The sequence below is a fragment of the Mirounga leonina genome, unplaced genomic scaffold (assembly GCF_011800145.1).
Source record: "Mirounga leonina isolate KUSES-001 unplaced genomic scaffold, KU_Mleo_1.0 Mir_82, whole genome shotgun sequence".
NCBI classification, from domain to species: Eukaryota; Metazoa; Chordata; class Mammalia; order Carnivora; family Phocidae; genus Mirounga; species Mirounga leonina.
Window position 1 is genome coordinate 18,705,472 of NW_023270825.1, and position 19,615 is coordinate 18,725,086.

At 37.2% G+C, this 19,615-nt stretch overlaps 1 pseudogene; it reads left to right on the forward strand.

The window, feature by feature from the left end:
- The first annotated feature begins 747 nt into the window (after positions 1 to 747).
- Positions 748 to 941, forward strand: LOC118002776 (annotated as a pseudogene).
- The last annotated feature ends 18,674 nt before the right edge of the window (positions 942 to 19,615 follow it).

Sequence of the window (19,615 nt, forward strand, 5' to 3'; positions counted from 1 at the left end):
GAATTCTGGGGATGAACACATTACTCGTAAAGTTGAAGCAAATTGCAATTCCCCAGAAGAAAGAAATCCTTGGAAACATGAGATCAGTTTCAGAGTCAGATCAATTCCTATTACAAAGCAGACAGTTGCTACAAGAAACCCCACATATGTGAGACACATGGGAAAAAAACACATTAAACACATCTCGTGTCAAATTAAACATCAGAGCATCTATGCAGTCAAAGTTCCATGGAAATAATGAATGTGGGAAATCCCTCACCAAGAATTCCTCCCTTGCAACATCAGAGGATTCATATTGGAGATAAATGCTATGAATTAAGTGAAAATGGGTGGGCCTTCAATCAAAAGAAGCAACTTTTCTAAAATGAGAGAATCCACACTAAAAACAAACTCAGTGAATGCAGTGGGCCTAGAAGTCTTCTCTGTGAAATAATGTTCTCATTAAACACTATGTGATCTGCAATATATTGTTTTTTTTTTTCTCATATTATTCCACCTTCTTTAAAAAGTGGATCTAGACAAATAATCTCATTATGCATTGTGGGACTGTAAGGATTCCTGATTTGCAAAACACTTTGATTATTTAAGAACTAAACTTTATTCTGGAAAGATGCCAGTGGGACCACTGTTGCATCTAGAAGAGTTTGGGTGTGAGGAGACACCAAGCAACCTTCCTTATTTTTTGGTGTCATTAACATCAATGTGGCAAAATATGAATAATCATTGCAATCGTTCATTTGATGCTTTAGCTTTGCACAGTGGCAGTATCGTAGCCAATGAGGTTTATCCAAGGCGCGATTATTGCTAATTCATTTGATGCTTTGATACCTAGTGGCTGTTCATGTGTGAGGCATTGTGTGGGCAAGCAAGACCTTGCTATCACACTTTCAATGAACTACAACTCATTAGGGGGATCCTTTTAACATTTTCCTATTTCTAGGAGATGTCTCAACTCATTTCCAAGTCAGCAATGAAAACACACTTGCATTTTGGTAAATCAGCTCTAGAGCACAAAGAATGATCAAACAGAGGGGCTGTGGTTAAAAAGGTAGACTCCCCCTCATTTTGAGTTTAAGCGGGTTCCTAGGCTTCATACTGGATTCACTGAATCAGAATCCCTGGAGACACAGCTCCCAATCTGCAATCTACTAAGCAACCCTGGTGAGGCTGAAGCATGAGGCTGAGATGCCTCTCTTAGGGCTTTGCACATTCCTTTTTGAAGTTTCCCAAACTAATTTAGGGCACCAGTGACCCTGAGCCCTTAAAGAAACCATTAAACTCCTTTATAAAATGCTGCATCAGTAATTCAATTTCCTAAATAATTAGTATGGGCAGACCAGGAAAGAACTGGGAGTAAAAGGGGGCTTATCAGTGGAGTAGAGAGGGAGGTAAATATTTAAAGTACATATTTTTGGAGTTTTCAAGTCAAGACTCTGCAGCTGGCATAGTGTGCTAAGGTATTTTTATTGTTTTGTCTTTTGATCTTTCAAATTATAGAATATAATGGTCCTGAGTGTAAATAAGTGTTTATTGAATCTTATACTTATTTTCACGTCTGATAGTGATATAGCATTAAAGTTTTATAACCTGACTGGAGAGTATAGAACTAGAATTCTCTATTCCGGTCTCCTTGTGACATCCAAGTGCAAGCCTCAGCCCCATCTTCATTCTCTTGCTTATAAATCCCTCCAGTCAGGGGTTGTTTTCCCTTTTCTCTCTGCCTGACCAAATGCTATGGTCCTTCATGGTCACTGTCAGAGAAGACTTCCCTGAGTGACTGCATACTAGCTCTCTTAACTTCTCTGAAGTGTGGTGCCCATAATATTTCCCCTTATTATATATATATATAATCAAAATTATTTCTAGAGGGCAGAAAGAATCCTGCCTTTTGGTTCCTTCAGATTCCTCATATTTCATAAGTCATAGCATATGCTTGGCATATTTGCTTAATAAAATCAGGTATGTATTCCTGGTTTTACTTACTTTCATAATTGTGCTTAACACTGTATCGTAGTATATTTGAACTTTCTCAGACCCCTGAATCACAAAAGCAGGAGCTTATTGAAATATTGCATTAATTAAGTGTTAATAATGTTAAATAATCAAAACACCTGTTTCAATATATTGTATACTCTTATTCTCAAATAATTAGAATATAAAGAATTACAATAGTCTTTGACAACAGGTAGTTGCTTTGCTTTTTATACTCACAGATACTGATTGGTACAATTCAGATGTAAGTGAGCCTCAGAAAACAGATCCTCCTATTAGGTCTCAATTAGTTAGCGGTACTACTCTTATTCTAGTTTTAGAAGATTATTTTGAGAGATTTAGAAAGTGCACTTAAGCATGATTCAATGTGTTATTTAATAGCAGAATTGATCTCTTGACATAATATGTGAATGTTCTGGATGATGAATTGTAAACAACTTGATACTGGCTTCTGAAGCACTTAATATTTATTTCATCTACTATATAAACAGGATCTTGTTTTCCTTTCTCTGGTAGTAATTATGGAGAATTAGATGTTTATGAACAGTATATAGAGGTCTTTATTTCAAAGCAACATATCAAACCCCAACGAAGGTTATCCTCCAGAAACACAATTTCCTGAACTTCTTTAAAACCAAAGTGAAAGAATGAAATGAGGAGAGCATCTGATACAAGAAATGTACATTTCACTGACCAGGAATGCACACATCTATTTGTACAGCCCGAGAACTTAAGATCTGGCTCACAGATTTGATTCTCTAATGGAAGGAAGCAAGGGAGCTCCACTGATGGTTTCCTGAAATGCGATACGAAGAATGTGTGCCAATGAGTAGACATTGAAGCAAGACTCTGAGCCTACACATTGCCACTGAAGTTAAGCACAGGAGGAAATTCAATAAAAATGCATTCTGACAAGAAATTACTTTTTATGGTATTTTAAGTTAGGAATAACACTGGAAGGAATGCAGAACTAATTAAGTATCATATTTTGGTTTTTTTCTCTCCTCAACCCAGCAAGAGGAGTATAGCTGAATGGGTGGATAAAATACGTACAGACAAGTGTTTAGAAGTGGTAATAGAAGAAAAGTCTTTAATAAACAACTCCTGAAAAGAGAAGACAGTGGAATTTAAACCCTCAACCTCAGACAGTCTGAACACAGTAGTGAAACACCAATGGTAAGAGAACCATACTTTTACCAAAATGGAAAATTAAGTAACCTGCTGGAACACATGGAATAATTGGGCTCGACAATGTCTGTGTCATCCTGAATAGGTAGACCAGTCTTCTATACTCAAAATTTCCCCAGCAGTCCTACCATTGCTTACATGTTGAGTAGCTAGCAGCATTGCCAAAGCTTTCTGAGAGATTATATATTGACTGTATTAAAATGCTTTTTGTATGGTCTTGCTTTTAGCTTTTATTTTGGGGCTGATGGAAGATAATAGAATCTGGTGTTAAGGCAGATCATAGTGAAATCTTTTAAATGTTAGATAATGAATCAATTCAATAGGAGACTACTATTTGCATAACAAAATCTCTCATTAAACTTTGTAAATATCATCCCTGATCAGTAAATAATTTATAAATCTGGATTTTAATTTAAAGAAATAAAAAACAAACTTTTAGTTCTGCTTAGGTATGGTATTTAACACAGTGTGGGCTTCAGTACAGAACATTAAATGATCCACAGCTAATTCAGGCAGGAATCCGGCTTCCATAATGTAGGGAAAGTCATTTTTCTTTTTAAGGTCTTTCTAATTTTGGGAACAAACAACAAAATACGGGATCCTAGAAAATTCGTTTATTCTATCCACCTGCTTCTTGCCTTCCAGTCCCAGAGCTATACAGAATGAAGGCACACTGTAAATCTGCAGCATTTCTTCTGCATGTCAGGGCAGACGTTTCAGAAAGGGCAAGGCCATAATAAAGGAAACCAACACGAAATGAGCTATCAAGTTCAGAGGAGCTCTTTCCCCTTACCTTGCCTTCGCACAGAGGGAGGCTGTTAAACTCTGACAAATAAAATGGTTTATAGGCACCGGCATTTTAGATTCCAGAAATCCCATTTTGAAGCCTTGGAACACATTCAAAAATGCACACAAGAAATCCCCCTGGTACCAGCTGTGTAGGCAGAGTTCCTAGAGAATGGCAGGTTGATTCCCCTTTGCCTTCTTCGTCAAACTTTCTGTTGCTATGGTGTTCAAGCGACCTATATACTTCTAGCTAAATGCATCTAGACACTGTAGTAAAGTGCAAATATGAACCCCAAGGATGTCCTCCCATTTGCCTTGAAAGTAATCATCTCTTGGTTCTGCAAGAATTATTGTTAGGTGACTCCCCTGAACCCCATTTAAGGTCATTCAGTCAGAAGGGCTGCCAAGTTGATTTTGGCAGCCTCCACACAGAGGCCAAGTCATTGGAAGTTTGGAGCAGTTGTGTGTTTTATCAGAGAACTCTGTCCTCTGTGTGTCACCAGGCCCCAACATAGACCCGAAACACAGCCTGGTTCTGCTTTTCTGAGAAAGCTCCAAATGTTGAGGGAGTTCAACATAAAATTTGAACACATAGGTTAGAGAATAACATTTTTTAAAAGGCTGGCGAGAGATGAGTCATGGGTTACCTATGGGGTCAAGGCACACTGGAGGGTGTTAAGGAATTGGGAGAGGGGGTCATGTGTTAGGCAGTGACTTTGTTGGAAACATTGACAGAGCACTGACTAGTGTGCTCAGGAGGCATGTGTATCTACAGTCCAAGAGATGAGTCAGGATTGGGGATTTATAATTTAGGGTCATTGATAACACAGGTAGTGATAGAAGACATATACTTGGGTGACATCATCTGAAGAAAATATACAGAATGATAAAAGGGCTGAGAAAATAAGCCTGAGCAACACTGACGTTTAAGAGGTATAAGTTGAGGAACAGAACCTGGAATAGTATATGTGGAAAAGCTAGACTCTAGGAATACATTTTCATACTTAGCTTAAAAAGTACCCTAGAAAAGCAAACATCCATCAGCGTGATAAAATACCCAACTATTAACACTAGGATACAGGTAACTGTAAAGTTTTTCTCCAGTATATTCTAATGGGCAGGAAGACAGTCTTGGCAGAAAAAAGAAAAGAGTTGATGTTTTCCTGGATCCAGTGGAAAAAGTGCATTTTGGCTTTCCATTCTCTAAATGTAAGGAAGATTTGAAGGGCCTTCCAATCTCTAAATAAGCATAGTTCATTGCCTTGTACTTCTTTTTAGAAAATGTACTATAAAATAAACAAAAGAGAGAGGAACAGATACTTTAATCAGGTGCTTTATATTTAGTGTATTCAAGTTTATGGTTAGTGCATAAATCCTTTCCATCTTCCCTATATTTCTCTAACTAGATTCTGCTTTGTATTATCGCATAGGGTTTTTATGTCCTCTAAATTTACATTTTACAGATGTTTGGATTTATGGTAGCTCTTCCTTTTGACAGGTCACTATGAGATGTGATATGTCCGCTATTGATTTTATGAGAACATATGTTTATCTGGTTAATTTCCTCCAAAGACAATGCACACTCTCAGAGTGAGGTCAAGGTCACCAAAATTTTCAGCATCTTTGAAGATCAAGCTATTTGTATCTTAAGAGATTAAATACAGAGATTGTATTAAGAGATGTAAGAAGAAAACACTCAAAAGTTTGCTACTTATGAGAATATCCACAATGGAGCTATAAAAGTAAGTTAACACTCTATGGGGAGGGATAAATTGAGTCAGTTGGGAGAAGTAAGAGAAAATCTGAACCCAGAGGAGAAACTCAGACTCAAGCCTGGACTCTCATGTACTTCACCTGGGCCTCCAGGCTGTAGTGTTGCTTTATCCTTTGAATATTGACTGTATTTATGTGTAGCATGCCAATAACAGCCCAGGCTTTTACAGTTATATAGTGCAGTTTATCACTTTCTATAGGATAATGATTAAGAGTGTTGACTCTTAAACCATCGACAGCCTGAGTTCAAACTTCTACTCTAAAACACATAGATATACCACTAAAGACATACAGATGAAATGGCTAGTAAATATTTTAATAAGTGTACAGAAGAATCAGTCATCAAGGAAATGTCTTTTTAAAAAGCTTCAAATTAATTGTCAAATGTTTAAAAATGTGAAAATGCGCAGTGTTGCTGAGGATACAGAAAGAGAATAACTTGTATAGAGTGCGTAATTAGTAGCCTTTTAGAAGCAATTTGCCAGAACGTACCAAAATAAAAATATTCAATTAAAAAAATTAAAAAATAAAGAAAATAAAACACATAGTTGGAATGCCAGGGTGGCTCAGTCTGTTAAGTGTCTGCCTTCGGCACAGGTTGTGATCCCAGAGTCCTGGGATTGAGCCCCGCATTGGGCTCCCTGTTTAGCGAGGAGTCTGCTTCTCCCTCTCCCTCTGCCCCTCCCCATTTCCCCCTTCCCCCCAGTCCTGCGCTCTTGCGTGCCTGCACACACTCCCTCAAATAAATAAATAAATTCTTTAAAAAAATAAAAATAAAACACATGGTTATGTCCCTGAAACCATCTGAGCTTTAATTTTCTTAAGTTTAATGTAAGAGAAATATTTCATGTGACTTAGAAAATCATATGAAATAAGATATGAAAAGTGCCTAGCATTTAGAGAATATACAATTATAGATTGTTATTATTATTATATATCTCAAATAGATAATTTTCTCTTAACTATGTGGACAAGACATTTCTTAAAACCATGTGATGAGCCTGGTGATATAGTAGACACTACAGATATAAAGATAAATCAAGCGCATCCCCTCTTTTAAAAGAGCTCATCGTCTGGTGAGGCAGATGCTGCATGGATAAGTATGCACTGTTTTGTCAAGAGCAAGATTAGAAGCATGAATGACATACTATAAATTTTCCAAAAGTACAGGCTGAGAAAAATGGAGAGAAAAGCTTAAGAGTTGCAAATAATTAACTATTGCAATTAGCTATTGCAAATGGGTAATCTGCGAGACTGGATGTGCAACAGATTCATTTTCACTTGTAAACAAGACTATTGGGTTCCATATTAAGGAGTTTGGTCTTTATCTGTCATAAGATAGGCAGTCACTGGAGCGATTAAGAAGGGGTAGTCACACAGACAGGCTGGTGTTACAAAAATTCCTCCTGAAGACTGTGCAGAGAGCTAACATCAGGATCTAAGAGCGGCTGGTCAAGAAACAAGAATAGCAGTTCAAAAAAAAAAGAAGAAGAAGAAGAAGAAGAAGAAGAAGAAGAAGAAGAAGAAGAAGAAGAAGACGATGACGATAGCAGGAAGGGAAAAATGAAGGGGGGAAATTGAAGGGGGAGACGAACCATGAGAGACTATGGACTCTGAGAAACAAACTGAGGGTTCTAGAGGGGAAGGGGTTGGGGGGATGGGTTAGCCTGGTGATGGGTATTAAAGAGGGCACATACTGAATGGAGCACTGGGTGTTATACGCAAACAACAAATCATGGAACACTACATCAAAAACTAATGATGAAATGTATGGTGAGTAACATAACATAATAAAATAAAATAAATGAGAAAATGCATGTAAAGTTCTAAAAATATGCCAAACATGTAGTAATTTTTATTAGTAATAAATTATTATCAGTTAAAAAAAATAGCAGTTCAAGTGGAGGGAATATCAAAGATAAAGACCATAGCTTTAGAAAACTGTTCTGCAAGATCTTCTTCACTTGTGCTTGAAAGAAGGGGCTTCAGGAGGTAGAATTAGCAATTGGTGGTGATTTCTTGGATGTAAGCAGATGAAGAAGAATGGAAGATGATTCCTAGTTCTCATACTTAGGTTGTCTTTTTTGTTCTTCGTGTCACCTTGCACTCAGTAGGTGCTCAATAAATGTTGAAGACGAAAAAGAGGAGGGTGGGCAGAAGAATCCTTTTCATCCCTCGGGGATATTGAATCTAGAGGGTTCTGCCAGTTCTCCATGGACCTCTAAGTTTGTATTGAACAGGAATATTTGTAGAATTGGCACCACCCTCAGGAAAGATAATATTTAATAAGTGATACACCCAAATGTAATATAGCTATAGAGAAGAGGAATACCATGAGGGAAAACTACTAATGATAAGAAATTACTCAGATAGGTAAGGTCTTTGAAATTATAATAAATAAGCATTTTACCACCAAATTACTTTCTCTTGTATTTGAAATGCTTAAGGCTATGGTGCTAATTAACTTTGGGCCTTCCCTGGTGCGGAGGCAGCTTAGCTAATTAAACCAATAGTGCTGTATATTAATTATGGTACAGACTTAAATAATTTAGGGAGCACTTACCTTTTTTTTTTCAAAATGTTGTTCATGGGGTGCCTGGGTGGCTCAGTTGGTTAAGCGACTGCCTTCGGCTCAGGTCATGATCCTGGAGTCCCGGGATCGAGTCCCACATCGGGCTCCCTGCTTGGCAGGGGGTCTGCTTCTCCCTCTGACCCTACCCCTTTCCTGCTCTCTCTCTCTCATTCTCTCTCTCAAATAAATAAATAAAATCTTTAAAAAAGAAAAGAAAAGAAAAGGACAGAAAATGTGTACACTACCATTCAAATATTAACTAAAAGGAAGCCATACAGCTATATTAGTATCAGAGAAAGTAGGCTTTAAAACAAGGTAGAGAAAGACATTTCATATTGATTAAAGGGTCAGTCTACCTATCTGCATGCATCTAATAACATAGTTTCATGAAACTATGGAACTATGGGGCACCTGGGTGGCTCAGTCATTAAGCGTCTGCCTTTGGCTCAGGTCATGATCCTGGAGTCCCGGGATCGAGTCCCGCATCGGGCTCCCTGCTCGGCAGGGAGTCTGCTTCTCCCTCTGACCCTCCTCCCTCTCATGCTCTCTGTCTCTCATTCTCTCTCTCTCAAATAAATAAAAGTAAAATCTTAAAAAAAAAAAAAAAACACAAAATGTTGTTCATATTTTGGTCCAAGATAACAGCATTAGTTTGCTTCAAATTTAACAAATGATACTAATGATTCACCCTCTCTCTCTCTTTCCTCCCATCAATAATAGCCTGGATATAAAAATTAGGGTCTTACCTATGTGACAAAGATTAGGTTCAACTCCATGATAGCAAAGTGACTGACAGAAAAAGCATATTCTTTTCCTGTAGATGATTCTCTAACTTTACAAATGTGTCTAATTTTAATAATCTTGATTTTACAAATACATTTGGCTTCAATCCTAAGATGAATGAATTTGTTCTATAGGTTGCTTGAATAAAATCCACCCACCCAGTCATAAAGCAACTATAGTTTGGAATAAACAATTATTATCCCAAAGTCCTAAATTTAAGTATCCCATGGACATGATTTAATCTGAAGAGTCTGTCATGTCCACGGGAAAATATTCTTTTTTGAAATAACCCACCTGTACTTTACTTTGAAGTGAAAAAATAGAATCATATATTTCAAAGGAATAAGAAAACCGTCTGGTATAGAACTCTTCCTCAAGGCATCTAATTTAGTAATTGTTGATTATCAATTGGAAAATCTATTGGAACACCTGGGTGGCTCAGTTGGTTAAGTGGCTGCCTTTGGCCCAGGTCATGATATCAGGGTCCCAGGATCAAGCCCTGTGTCCTTCTCCCACTGCCCCTCTCCCCCAGTTGTGCTCACTCTCTCTATCTCTCTCTCAAATAAATAAATAAAATCTTTTTTTTTTTTTAAAACCCACTAACCTCTAACCTTTGTCTGTGCAACATGGACTGGAGGCAATCTGATATTTCAATTTTATATGTCAAATACTTCTATTATTTTTTAAAAGATTTTATTTATTTATTTAAGAGAGAGAGAGAGCACAAGCAGGGGGAGTGGGAGAGGAAGAAGCAGGCTCCCCACTGAGCAAGGAGACCAACGTGGTGCTCGATCCCAGGACCCTGGGATCATGACCTCAGCTGAAGGCAGATGCTTAACTGACTGAGCCACCCAGGCAACCCAAATACTTTTATTCTTAAAGGGAGATAAAACTAAAATAAATAAAGCACATGGCAATGCATAAAGAAGTAAGAAACTTATATGAATGCTATAAGCATTCAGAAGGAGAGCCATTTATTTGGATTGGTCTATTTAAGGCAGAAAAATGTTGTAGCTCATCTCAAGGAAATGTAGTGTAAGAACTTGCTAACATCTTTCTACGATAAATTTCTGAGGTCTCTGACCCTGATGACCAATATTGGAACATGATTATTGGTGCGAGAATAGATCTCATAATCATTCCAGTCAGCACAAGAGTTATAAAAAGAAGACTGGAAAATAACCTCACATCTTGGGACAATCTCGATGTGTTGACTATATTATACTCCTATGCATTGTTGTTTGGATGATGATATAAGGATATTTGGATAGGTGACTGGGCTCTTTAAAGGTAATTGGCTCCTAACCCAGTGATGATAATCTTATAGAAAAGGGAGAAATTATTTTTGCAAAGGCTGAGATCTTGGGATGAAAGTCATAATCTAAATGCCAGTTTTTATTATCATTTTATTCGATCAGCAGAATTTCTGAACATGAGCTGAAGAGGGGGATGTTTTGATATCCTTCTTTGATTTTTTGTGCAGTCAGACGTCGTTGGATTGCCTGCCCTATTATCACCTTCTACTAACCGAGGAAGTGAATATCAAGACCTCATAAAGGAAGCATGCTGCCTACATTATTTTAGATGAAATGTGTCCTTTCCTACCTAGGGCACTCTGGGCTGACGTTGCTTCCCTGCTGAACATTAATTCAGCCAGTAAATAGTCAGGCTTTACTGATAAGCTCCCCTGTTTATAATATTTCATTCAGTTGCTCAGCAGATGGAAGCCGGTTCTGTTCTATGCGTCTTCAAACTACAATGGTACAAAGAGAGAATTATAATAATATCCGACATAACAGTTACCCAACGACAGATACCGGCATGTAAAAAATATTTAGTAACTGTATTATGATTATGTTAGTGAGGTAAGGCATTATATTGCTAAAAGCAATTATAGCTTGTAATACATAAGAGCAATGACTTTAAGTGAATAGAATAAGCTGAAGACCCACAGTGTATGTCTGAGTGAGGACGCAGTATTTGTTTCCCAGGGAAGGGGGAAAGCAGGAGGTTAACTTATCACATAAAACAAAGGGCAGCATTTTTCTACAGGGAGCATTTTGACTTTTCAATGATAAAAAATACATTATTAAAAAGCAGGAGAAAATAAAAATTGGTTTCAAATGGAGGATGGAGAAGGAGTTTTTCAGAAAAATGCTCTAATAAGAAAATAAAAATAATCGTTACATTTTTAAAAACAACGGTGATGTCAATAATAAAGTTCCTTTCTCAAAGACTTTGTGTTTCATACTCCAGGAGTGTTTAGAAAGTAATATTTCATAAAAAGGAGTTTCAGACATCACTTTCTGTTTTTCTGTAGCTGGTTGAATGAGTAGAGGGAATTGAGGATATCCATGCAAGAACTGAAAGCTTACGTTTCCCTCCCCCCTTTCCAATAAGGAAAGAGATCCCAAAACAAGAGGACAACCTGCTGTGAAAACTATCTGAGGAGGGCGCCTGAGTGGCTCAGTTGTTAAGCGTCTGCCTTTGGCTCAGGTCATGATCCCAGGGTCCTGGGACTGAGCCCCGCATCGGGCTCCCTGCTCAGTGGGAAGCCTGCTTCTCCCTCTCCCACTCCCCCTGCTTGTGTTCCATTTCTCGCTGTGTCTCTCTCTGTCAAGTAAATAAATAAAATCTTAAAAAAAAAAAAAAAAAGACTATCTGAGGAAACAACTTACGTTAAAAATGTCCGATAACATCTCCAGACAGAAATGCTTAATTATTATTATTTTATCCACTCCTAAGAAAAGCAGTAACAACTCACACTTCTGGTAGAATTCACTGTTTGCTTGCCCTGCATTCCACCTTTCTGGTGTCCCCACCAATCATGAAACATGCAAGCCCTCTAGCTTTTGGCACCCCCAGACCTTTGCACACTCTGAGCCACATCTGTTGGGCCTCCCCCCACACACAGGCCTCCACTTAGCCAAGTGCAAACTTCCACTGGGGGTTCCGATCCTCAAACAGAAGTGCATTTGTAACAGGGTACTTCTTCCTGGTTTTTTAATTTTACTCAAAGATGTAGATAATTTTATACCCCAAATAAAACACACACAAATTATGGATAACAGTAAATCTGTAAGTTTAAAAGGAGGCAAGCAATTGCAAGGGAAATTTCCTCTTAAAATCTAAGTAGCCAGAGTCATCAGTTACAGGTGTCTCACCCAAACCTCCAGGAAGGCACTGGTGAAAACTCCATTGCCAAAGTCTTTCTTGATTTCCTTGGGCTAAATTATAAATTTATTCTTGTGGGCTCATAAAGGGCTTCCTACTCACATTATTAAAGTTATCCTGTATAGGGCGCCTGGGTGGCTCAGTCGGTTAAGCGTCTGCCTTCGGCTCAGGTCATGATCCTGGAGTCCCGGGATCGAGTCCCCGCATCGGGCTCCCTGCTCTGCAGGGAGTCTGCTTCTCCCTCTGACCCACCCCCCTCCTGCTCTCTCTCTCTCATTCTCTCTCTCAAATAAATAAATAAAATCTAAAAAAAAAAAAAAAAGTTATCCTGTGTATTGTAACTATTTTCAGTTCCCTTTTTTCTATGACTGTGAATTCTTTTCCGTAGGGTCAGTGTTTTTGCCCTGGGTTCTGAGGATAAGATGATAAATATTAAATTGCACATATTGCCATTCAATGGAAGACATGAGTTAGAACATCTGGGGCCTTGGGGCGCCTGGGTGGCTCAGTCGTTAAGCATCTGCCTTCAGCTCAGGTCATGATCCCAGGGTCCTGGGATCGAGTCCTGCATCGGGCTCCCTGCTCTGCGGGGAGCCTGCTTCTCCCTCTCCCACTCCCCCTGCTTGTGTTCCTTCTCTCGCTGTGTCTCTCTCTGTCAAATAAATAAATAAAATCTTAAAAAAAAAAAAGAAGAAAATCTGGGGCCTTATATTGGCAATGCTAGTAACTGGGTGTTGGTTTGAGTCATAATTCTGTATTCTCATATAGTGTTTTACATAACCATGGTCTGTGGTAAGAGAAAATATAAACAGAGTTGAGGAGAAAGAGAACAGACATGTTTTATGTATAAAATGGAAGGATATCCTTGGAGGAAAGAAAGGAACGTGCAAGCTTTTTCTCTAAAATTCATTGTAAATGGTTGAAAGTATGCGAGGCCTACAGCTGTGTCTGCACATAACTTTTGGTAAAGCCCTAATCCTTTGTACTTGAGTAGAGAACAATGCATAGAAATCATCAGGGTCTCTGTCCATGACCATACTCATTGGAGGTTGTCCTATTATCTCCGTGTTTATCTTTTTGTTATTTTATTTGTATTCCCATGTCATTGTCATATTAGAAAGCATTTATGAAATAACTTGATTTTTTTTCTTCCAAAGCATAATTACGTCATTTCTTGTGTTTCCTAAGTTAGAATAAATGGGTATGGGACTTAATTTTTACTATTAACTAAAAAATTTCATGATTTAGGGCAAGGGTCTTCATCTATCTGAGTTATGTTTTTGACATTTATATAGTAAACAAATTCTAGTAAACTTCAAATGAGGTAATGTTAATACAAATTACTGAGTTCTGAGCCTAGAACATAGTGAAAAATACATATTAGTAGAGTAGAAACATGGAAACATTATAGCACAATAACTAAGAACAAGGATTCCGGACTCCTCATGTTTTAAAATCCTGACTTCATCTCTTATCAGCTGTGTGTCCTTGGGCAATATATCTAAAATCCCTTGCCTCAAATTCCTCATCTATAAAGTGTGCATGTCCTGGAACCCTAATGGCATTTTTGAAAATTAAACGATATACTGTATTCTGGTGCCTGCCATACTGTAAGCCCCTAATAATTGCAACCTATTAATATTGTTATAGTCAAGACAATTTCATAAATCAGCAGGGATAGTGGAATAGATAATGAGTATAGATAATTGGAATAGAGAATGAGAATTTTGCAACTTCAAGCTCCAAATTAGGGAAAAAAACATATGTACTTCTACTTCATCCCAGATGTAAACTCTGTCTCAAAACTGTTAGCAAGAACTACTACATTTCACCTCAGGCTCTCCTTTCCGGAAAATTCTCTTATTAGGCACACAGTGAGAATAAATGAGCTGTGTCTGACGAAGACTCAAGACAGTGGAGGAGGTAATCATCACTGCAAGTTCAGGGATTATTTAAATTTAGCATCTTTCAATAAGCTTGAATAATGTCTTGAAACTCATAAATAAAATCTAATGCTCTCATTTTTCCATTTCACAAATGTTTATGGAAAGCTTTCTTGTGTTAGGCAGTGTGAGGTGTTGGGATGTGTTATCTCTGATGAGATGGTCATTCTTGGTAAAGCAGAGTGTATTTAAAGATGTGGAAGTGTGACAAGGCAGTTAATTTGGGGACTTCATGGGGGCCACTGCAGTGGAAACATGCAGTCTAAGTGAAGGGGAGTGAGAGTATAGAGGCTGGAAAGATAATCAGGATCCAGATGATGAAGATCTTTGTATGCCATCATGAATAGTTTGTTATGTAAACAAGTAAACTCATTTATGAGGGAGATAGTAAGTTTGCAGTATGATATAATTTAAGATTAATTAAAACACACTTATTAGAGGTGCTTTTCTAATCATTCAGCTTAACTTCTAGCCCATTGGACTCTCAATAAAACTTTTACTTTCAATGATCATTTTTTAGGGAGTTGATTTAAACATGTGTATTCAGCTATTGAAATCCTGAGAGGATAAAAGGTATTTTTGAAACACTTTCTTCAAGAAAAGTTTTTCTATTTCATTTGTTTTCTTGCTTTTAATTTTTTTCTCCCCTTCACCACAATTATTCACATGTTTTCTTCACGTTTTGCCTAGAAAAGAAGAAACAATTTTTGAGGCTATTTCTGAAACCCACTAATGAATCACTCTGATCGTAATTTGGCCAATAGTCAAGGTTGAGAAGCTAATATTCTTAGCTTCAAGAACTATGCTTTAGGATTCCTGTTGTCTCAATTACTCCAAGTGCCTTAGCTTGTTTTACTTATATACATAGGGATGGTGAATCAAGATACCTATATACTGGTAATGGTGTTGATCCAAATGCTAGAAACTTCCTGACTGGACTATAAATAAGAGGAAGAATAGCTCTTTGAAGAGCAGCTCCCCTCTTGCTCCCCTAGCCCATTCCTTGATATGCCTTCCACATGCGCCACCCTATGTTTCCATTACAGTAAGAATTAATTAGTTTTATTATTTTTTGTTTCAATTTTTTATTTAAATCCTAGTTAGTTAACATATTGTATAATATTAGTTTCAGGAGTAGAATTTGTGTTTCATCACTTACATATAACACCCAGTGCTCATCACAAGTACCTTCTTAATGCCCATCACCTTTAATGGCCATTCTCCCCAGCTCCCCTTCAGCAACCCTCAGTTTATTTTCTATGGAATTAATTGATTTTAAAATACCTTCCTTGGGGATATTTCTTTTACCTTCTTCTGCCACTCATGTCCTGGGCACCATCAGTTGGGACACTGAGAAAACACACTTTTCTTTTTCTGGCCTTTAGAAAAACTCATTAGTGTCCCTCTAGAGTCCAATTCAGAAAATGTTGAGAGTAATGCATTTGGGGTATTGTATTTATGTATCCATCATCTAATACATATAGGATACCTGTAGGAGGTCTAGAGCACTCTTTGTCTATTTGGCTAACTCAGACTCATTCAAGCAATTGACAACCCAGTATCAGCTTTTTTTGAAGTGTCTGTGGGGTACTGAGGCTTATTTCTATGCATTTCTATATGTTCCTCCTTAGAACTCCAATTTCACCTTGTGCCATATACTTTTATTAAAATAATTGTCATATTAAAAGTATTAATTTCCCTTGATGCTTGTTCTTCTCCTTCTCACAGGACTCCAAGCTCCTTGCAGACAGGACTCCCTTTTAATCACTCCTGTGTCTCCAAAATTTGGCAGGATATTATTAGCAAGTGCAGGGAACATATTTGAAGAATAATTAGGAATTTTTAGTAGTTTTGTGCTAAATCATAGTTTCCTTCCTTATTTCTTATTGAAATGATCTATTCATAAGATGCTATTTTCTGTACCTTTCAAAATAGGTAAAATAAAACAAGTCTGATCCTCTATAAGTAAGAGTTGTAAATTTGATTCTCTAGATGAAATACTTTTGTGACATTTTATTAAATTGAAATATACATAAAAGGCTAAGTCATAATAGTATAATTTGATAAATTTTCTTATTTTATTTTATTATTATGTTAATCACCATATATTACATCATTAGTTTTTGATATAGTGTTCCATGATTCATTGTTTGCGTGTAACTCCCAGTGCTCTATTTAATACATGCCCTCTTTAATACCCATCACCAGGCTAACCCATCCCCCAACCCCCCGCCCCTCTAAAAATCCTCAATTTGTTTCTCAGAGTCCATAGTCTCTCATGGTTCATCTCCCCCTCCGATTTCTACCCCCCTTCATTTTTCCCTTCCTACTATCTTCTTTTTTTATTATTATTATGTTAATCACCATACATTACATCATTAGTTTTTGATGTAGTGTTCCATGATTCATTGTTTGCGTATAATACCCAGTGCTCCATTCAGTACATGCCCTCTTTAATACCCATCACCAGGCTAACCCATCCTCCCATCCCCCTCCCCTCTAGAACCCTCAGTTTGTTTCTCAGAGTCCATAGTCTCTCCTGGTTCATCTCTTTCCATAGTTTGGCTATTGTGGACATTGCTGCTATAAACATCGGGGTGCACATATCCCAAATTTGATAAATTTTTCCAGTGACCACACACATATCCAAGGACCCATAACTCGAAGTACCCCCATACTCCTATCCTGTCATCAGTACCCTGCCAAGGCTAACTACTAGCATAACCCCCAATCCCATAGATTGGTACTAATTGAAATCATATCTAATGTACTCTTGGGTCTGACGTCTTTGGTTCAATATTATGCCTGTAAGTTTCATCCATTATGATGCACACAGATTTGACTTTATAAGCATGTGACCAACCTCCTGTCTTAATATTGGAGACAATAGAAACTTACATAAGATCAAGAGTTCATATACCTCTCCAAGCATAATATTTATGCATATATTATATATACACAATATATACTATACAAATTATATTATGTTTCTATATACAAAATTATATTTATATGCAATATATACATATATAAAATATAAATATATATTGAGTATGTGTGTATATGTGTGTGTGCATATATATATGCACACACACACACACACATATATATATATATATATAACCAGACTGATTCTTATCAATTCCCTTCCCCTCATTCATAAAATAATTTGAGCCCTCATTTTTCTTGCTCTATTTCATTTTCCTCAGAGTAAAATAACTTTTGGGAATGGCAAAGGGGCATGGAAGAATGAATGGCCCAGAAGGTCAGGATTTCTGTCCTGAGGCAAATAAAGCAGACAAACACAACATGCTTTAAGTATGAGATTTCAGGAATGAGAAGTGAAAAGGCACGCTGGTTTGACTTTCAGGAATGTTTCAATGCACTTAAGATTAAGGTCAAAAAGCATTCATGCCTGATATCCCTTACCATTCCTGTATAACAGGGTTCGACAAGAACAGATAACATTCATTAAGGCAAAACCTAGGACAAGAGTAAATAAACTTGGAGAATAGTCATATAGGGAGCAAATTAATACTGGCTATTTTACCCTGAAAATGAAACAACTTGTGGTTATAATTAAATAAAAAAATAGACTGGTATTTCAAGGAAAATGACACCAGAATGACATTGCTTCTTCCTGGAATTTCTAATCATTATAGATTGATTCCAATCCATATTTCAATAGTTTTGTGTTTAGACACTGTAACTTTATGTAACAGAATATGTTCTTGCATTTACAATTAGAAGAGAAAAGGGATCTCTTTTCTTAGCTTTCATAAACAATGACCAAATTATGGATTTGGAATGCTGTTTTTCCCAGACCTTTCAAAAACAAAACTGGGAAATATTGGTCTCTCTCACACTGCTTAATTATATCATATTAAAAACGTTTCTTGAAAAAAAGTTTCTTGGTAATAGCCTGGTTTGACAACTTTACTTAGTCTGTTATTTACATCTTAAAAGAAAACTGAAAGAATGTTCAAATGACTCTTTACTACTTAGGGAAATTTTGTACTAGGCACCTGATTATCAGTGGCTAGTGTTAAAACATTATTGGAATAAGTAATCCTGGTGATATGTCACTAAAATTATGCATACAGTTTTAAAAAATTATAAACCAACTGGTATTTTAAATTACCTACTTCAAAGAGTCACAAAGACATTGAAGTATGTCTGTGGGAACAATAATTGCAAGAGCTATTATCATTTATTATTATCAGATTTATTAGTAGTTGTAATTGTTACCAATTACAAAAATAATTAAAAATATGTATATATTGATTGACTGATTAATTGATGTCACCTGTACCAGGCACAACACCAAGCAGTTTTTAAGTAATACGTCCATTTTTCACACACTATGAAGTAGGTATTTACGGTCTCTGTTTTAAAGTTTTAGAGAGGTTGACTCATATACCTTCAAGGTTATACAACCCATCGCCCAGGGCTAGCTGGTTCCCATACCTCTGCTGGTAAACAGCGTGCTATATTCTCTCTATTATGCTGAGTGCCAGATGTATGGGTGGTCTCTCAAATGTGTTACTTCTAATCCTTACCATGCTATATTCATAGATGCAGAAGCTGAAATTCAGAATGTCTATGGATACTTATTCAAGATCACATAGGCAGGATGTGACTAATCCATGGATATTTTTTCTTTTATCCTCTACCACAACTGAAACACAGCAAAGATGATCTCTCCATTTTTACAGTTCTCAAAATTAATAATAGTCTTCAAAATAACTTCAATTATTTTACTTTTTTCTAAGAATGACCATACCAAGCACTGAAATCAAGAATATGATGACATTACTGAAACCTACATTTCATGCTGGTGGCAAGGATGTTATAGCTTCATAGATTAGGTGAGGATTTCCAAGATTATTAAGTTCGAAGATCCTGGTATTCTGAATGAAAAACTGAGGTTCAGTATTGTGGCTAGCCAAGGTTTGTGTGCCCAAGTCTGGTTCTGCCAGTGGCCTCTGAATATACTGGTTATTAAATTCTGGCTATCAATGCCAATTTCATGAATCTGTTGTTAAAGAGACTGTGTATTTGTTCTGAAATGGAGAGACTCTAATAATTCTTTTTTTTAAAAGATTTATTTATTTATTTATTTGACACAGAGAGACACAGCGAGAGAGGGAACACAAGCAGGGGGAGTGGGAGAGGGAGAAGCAGGCTCCCCGCTGAGCAGGGATCCCGATGCGGGGCTCGATCCCAGGACCCTGGGATCATGACCTGAGCCGAAGGCAGACGCCTAACGACTGAGCCACCCAGGCGCCCCGAGACTCCAATAATTCTTAAGGTGAGGAATAACTCCCCAGAAGAATCCAAATTATTTTTAAAGATTTTTATTTATTTATTTGACAGAGAGGGAGAGAGAGAGAGAGCACAAGCA